This window comes from Hemiscyllium ocellatum, chromosome 23 (assembly GCF_020745735.1).
Source record: "Hemiscyllium ocellatum isolate sHemOce1 chromosome 23, sHemOce1.pat.X.cur, whole genome shotgun sequence".
NCBI lineage: Eukaryota > Metazoa > Chordata > Chondrichthyes > Orectolobiformes > Hemiscylliidae > Hemiscyllium > Hemiscyllium ocellatum.
Window position 1 is genome coordinate 59540470 of NC_083423.1, and position 6000 is coordinate 59546469.

Genomic DNA, 6000 nt, shown 5'->3' on the forward strand with positions numbered 1-6000 from the left:
CCCCTGAGGATTTGAGACCTTGCACGTCGAAAGATTTCTGGTGCTAATGAAATTCAAAATGGTAGACAATTGAAACAAAAATGGTTAAAATGGTTTACAACCTTGGCTCAGTCTTGAGGTATTTGCTTAATTTTGTGAAGAATCCACCTCTGGCCAGTTTTTCGAGACTGTCGTCTGCTGATAACATTGTGTGGAGTCTTCTGAGCTGCCTTGTACAGTTGTGTGAGGTATGTACATAATCTGAGATCTCCATTGGATTTGTGAACTGTTATCAGCCCTGAACACCATCTTCTTGACAGCTGATATTACTCCTCTGTGTAGTGCGCTGTCAAGCTGTGCCTTCACTTTTCCTCGCAATAGGGGTACATAAATATATTGGGCTTGGCATTCTTCCATTACGTAATGCAAGCTTAAAAAGTTGTGAGAATTCTTGATAAAATTCTATACTATTTTCTTTTATAAATACTGTATCCATTCTTTGTAGAAGACCTACTTGCATGTATGCAATCCTGTTTTAGGAGAGATATGCCTTGGTTCTCCAAGACATAGGCAGTCTCAGTAAAGTCTTGTCCCTTGTGGCAAAGTATGGAAGTGAACTGACCTTGTTCAGATTGAAGATGTGTCCCTGGACCTTGCATTTCAATTACAACAGGTTGTGCATCTTTTGATTTGAGCCATGGCAAGCTGCCAAGCAAAATTGAATCAGCTGCACCCATATCTAATTTAAAATCTGCATTGTAGTCTTTAATTTACAATGTGACAATCCAAAGCCTTTGCTTCACCTAAAAATGTTGGTTTGCTTTATTGGTATTCAACTTTAATTGTTTGCATTTTCTCTTGTCCACTTATGTATACTTTTTTGTGAACTCCCTACTCATTGGGCTTTTTTTTGCTTATGTGGTGATGCAGTATTTCCAGATCAGCTGCAGTGCTTAAAGTGTCTGATCCTTCCATATTCATCTGTTATGGGCCAGGCCAGACCCCCTCAAAACATTTCAAGAAAGTAGCCCAGGCGCTAACTTTGCTAGATGTTTTAAGCATGTGTAAATTGGATATTCCAGGAGGGATGCAGCTGTTCAAGCCACTTAGTTTTAATCATAACCAATTTTATTTACAAGATTATAGAATGAAACACAAACAAAAGAGAACAGAATATCTTAACCTATCCGAAAACCCAACAGATTAGACCAACTTAATGATGCTGTTCTCAATACTTGCAACAATCCCCAGAAACACCCCTTTGCACAAAAGGTAATATCAAACACAGGGTCTTTCAGGAGAGATGTCAAACACAGAGAGAGGATCAGCATGGACCTGCTTCTTTGGGTCCTGCAGCTTTTCCAACTGCCTGACTGCTTTCAGTGAATAGACAAAGCAAAACAGAGAAAAACTAAGCTGAAAGAACTGGCCACATCCCAATCATTGTACAATTTTTTTAAAACTTGAAAGCCTTTTCCCTGAGGTAGTATCTGTGAGTTATAATCAAATTGGCCCTAAAACCAATCCAAGCCCAAACTTTTCAGAACCCATGTTTTTATGACCTCCTGAAAAAATAAACAGGGACAACATAACCTCGTTAAAGAGATAGCTTTAGCAAATAGAGTTAAGGAGAATCCAAAGGGTTTTTACAAATATACTAAGGACAAAAGGGTAACGAGGGAGAAAATAGGGCCCTCAAATATTAGCAAGGCAGTCTTTGTGTGGAGCTGCAGCAAATGGGGGAGATACTAAATAAGTATTTTGCATCAGTGTTTACTGTGGAAAAGGAGACAGAAGACATAGAATGTAGGGAAATAGAAAGAGACATCCTGAAAAATGTCCATATTACAGAGGAGGAAATGCTAGATGTCATGAAATGCATAAAAGTGGATAAATCGACAGGACCTGATCAGGTGTACCCTAGAACTTTGTGGAAGGTAGGGAAGTCATTGCTGGGCCCCTTGCTGAGATATTTGTATCAAGCGATAGTCACAGGTGACGTGCCAGAAGACTGGAGTTTGACTAATGTGGTGCCACTGTTTAAGAAGAGTGGTAAGGACAAGCCAAAGAACTATAGACCAGTGAGCCTGACATCAGTGGTGGGCAAGTCATTGGAGGGAATCCTGAGGGACAGCACACCTGTATTTGGAAAGGCAAGGACTATTAGGGAGAGTCAACATGGCTTTGTGTATGGGAAATCATGTCTCACAAACTTGATTGCATTTTTTTGAAGAAGTAACAACGAGGGCAAAGCGGTGGATGTGATCTTTGGACTTCAGTAAGGTGTTCAACAAGGTTCCCCGGGAGACTGGTGAGCAAGGTTAGATCTCATGGAATACAGGGTGAACTAGCCATTTGGATACAGAACTGGCTCAAAGGTAGAAGGCAAAGGTGGAGGGTTGTTTTTCAGATTGGAGGCCAGTGACCAATGGAGTATCACAAGGATCGGTGCTGGGTCCACAACGCTTCGTCATTTATATGAATGATTTGGATGTGAGCATAAGAGGTATAGTTAGTAACCTTGCAGATGACATCAAAATTGGAGATGCAGTGGACAGCAAAGAAGGTTACCTCAGATTACAAAAGGATTTTGATCAGATGGGCCAAATGTGAGATGCTGCGTTTTGGGAAGGCAAATCTGAGCAGGACTTTTACAGCTACTGGTCAGGTCTGAGGGAGAGTTGCTGAACAAAGAGACCTTGGAGTGCAGGTTCATTGCTCCTTGAAAGTGGAGTCGCAGATAGGATAGTGAAGAAGGCAATTTCCTTCATTGATCAGAGTACCGAGTACAGGAGTTGGGAGGTGATGTTGCGGCTGTACAGGACATTAGTTAGGCCACTTTTGGAATGTTGCCTGCAATTCTGGTCTCCTTTCTATCTGAAAGATGTTGTGAAACTTGAAAGAGTTCAGAAAAGATTTACAAGGATGTTGCTAGAGTTGGAGAATTTGAGCTATAGGGAGAGGTTGAATGGGCTGGGGCTGTTTTCCCTGGACCGTCAGGGGCAGAGGGGTGGCCTTATAGAGGTTATAAAATCATGAGGGACATGGATAGGATAAATAGACAAAGCCTCTTCCCTGGGGTAGGTGAGTCCAGAAAAAGAGTGCATAGGTTTATGGTGGGAGGGAAAAGATATAAAAGAGACCGAAGGGGCAACCTTTTCACGCAAAGGGTAGTACGTGTACCCAGCCTCTGGAAAGGGGATCAACGGCCTCCAGTGGTACTTACCAACTGGCCAACAATCAATAATTCCCGCCATTTTCCACAGGGGCTTTCAATTCTCAGTCTGTTGCGGCTTGGTCTCTTTATCGGGCTGGCAGTTTTCATTGAGAACATTTTTTGAAAAAAGCAAATATTTTGAAAGTGAGGTACGTCATTCTGCAGGATAGTTCCTGGAAGGTTAGTGTGGACCCAGGTCCATTTATTTGTTTTTCACCAATAGATTGTTGAGCTCAGAACATATTGTACCTATTGCAGTGACTAATAACACACAGATTAGGTCTGCAGTGGAAAGGGATGATATGTTCATTTCGGTTGTAGTAAGAGTCTGTAGGGTCCCTTAACATCAGCCCTACTAAAAGTAAGAATTTAGTTTTTAGACACAGTTAAGAAGTTTGAAATTTAACACTCAATGAAGTAAATATAATACGCTAAACTAGAAATCAATCACCATTAAACACCAGGAGATTTTCATAAAATCAAACAGACCATTCAGCCCATTGTGTTTCTTCAATGGGATGGTAGGTTGAAAGAACATTGGGTGACAAGGGATGTGCAACATCTAGTCAAGAGGAAGAAGGACGCTTACTTAAGGTTGAGGAGACAAGGATTAGACAGGGATTTAGAGGGTTACAAGGTAGCCAGGAAAGAGCTGAAGAATGGACTTAGGAGAGCTAGAAGAGGCATGAAAAAGCTTTAGTGACTAGGATTAAGGAAAATCCTAAGGCATTCTACACTTGCATGAGGAACAAGAGAATGGCCAGAGTGAGGGTAAGGTCACTCAAGGATAGTGGAGGGAACTTGCGCCTTGTGTCAGAGGAGGTAGAGGAGGTCCTTAATGAATACCGTGCTTCAGTATTCATTACTGACAGGTTCCTTGACATTTCTGAGGACAGTGTGAAACAGACTGATATGCTAGAATGGGTTGATGTTAAAAGGGAGGATATGCTGAAAATTTTGAAAATATGAGGATAGATAAATCCCTTAGGCCAGACAGGAAATACCCTAAATTATACAGGAAGTGAGGGACGAGATTGCAGCGACATTGGCAATGATCTGGCATCCTCACTGTCCACTGAAGTAGTGCCAAATGATTAGAGGGTGGCAAATGGTATTCCTTTGTTCAAGAAAGGGAATAGGGATAATCCTGGGAATTACAGACCAGTCAGTCTTACATATGGTGGGCAAGCTATTGGAGAGGATTCTGAGAGACAGGATTTATGATTACCTGGAAAACCATGGTTTGTTTAGAGGTAATTAGCATGGCTATGTGAGGGACAGGTCATGCTTCACAGTGTGGAGGAACAGAAGGATCTTGGGGGGTCCAAGTCCATAGATCCCTCAAAGTTGCCATCCAAGTTGATAGCATTGTTAAGCAGACCTATAGTGTGTTGGCTTTCATTAACAGGTCATGCTGCAGCTGTATAGAGCTCTGGTTAGACCACACTTGGAATTTTGTGTTCAGTTGTGGTCGCCTCATTATAGGAAAGATGTGGAAGCTTTAGAGAGGATACAGAGGAGATTTACCAGGATGCTGCCTGGACTGGAGGGCATGTCTAATGAAGAAAGTTTGAGGGAGCTAGGGCTTTTCTCATTGGAGCAAAGGAGGATGAGAGGTGACTTGATAGAGGTGTACAAGATGATGAGGCACAGATGGAGTGGATAGCCAGAGACCTTTTTCCCCAATAAAATGTCTATCACAAGTGGGAATAATTTTAAGATGATTGGAGGAAAGTTTAGGGGGGATACCAGACATTGGTTCTTTACGCAGAGGGTAGTGGGTGCATGGAAGGCACTGCCAGCGGCAGTAGTAGAGTCAGATACATTAGGGACATTTAAGTGACTCATGAATAGGCACATGGTAGACAGTACAATGAAGATTTGTAGGTTAATTTGATTTTAGAATTGGATAAAAGGGCCGAAGGACTGCATTGTGCTGTACTGTTAAATGTTCTGTGTGACCCCAAAGATAGTGGGGAATTCAGTGATGCTTTTTAGATTGTCTCTCATGCGACGATTATGGCCTGGCATTTAAGTGTGCAAATGATACTTGACCCTTACCAGCCCAAGCCTGGATACTGTCCAGATCTAGTTGTAGTTGAACACAGACTGCTTCAGAAATTGAGGGGTCACAGACAGTGCTGAATATTGTGCAATCATCAATGAATGTTTCCTCTTCTGACCTTATGATGGAGGGAATGTCTTTGATAAAGCGGCTGAAGGCGATTGGCGTGTAGGACACTATCCTGAGGAACTCCTGTAGAGATCTGAGATGATTAGCAACAATGACTCCCAACTAGTAGAGAGTTTGTCCCCGCTACCCATTGATTACAGTTTTGCTCAGGCTCCAAATTGCCACAATCAGGCAAATGTGGCCAAACGTCAAAAATTGTCACTCTCACGTCATGTGATTGGGTGCTGATTGATAGTACTGGTGATGACACCTTTCATACTTTACTGATGATCAAGAGTAGACTGATAGGGTGGTAAGTGACTGAGTTGGATTTGTCCTGCTTTTTATCTACAGGAAATATCTGGGCAATTGTCCACATTGTCGAGTAGATGTCACTGTTATAACTGTACTGGGTCAGCTTGGCTAGAGGAGTGGAAAGTTCTGGAGCACAAGTCTTCATTACAATTACCGGAATGTTTTCAGGGCCTTTGAAGTATTCAATTGTCTCCAACTGTTTCTTGATACCCTGTGGAATGAATGGAATTGGCTGAAGACTGGCGTCTGTGATGCTAGGAAACACTGGAAGAAGCCAAGATTCACTGTGCACTCCTGGCTCGAAGATTGCTGCAAA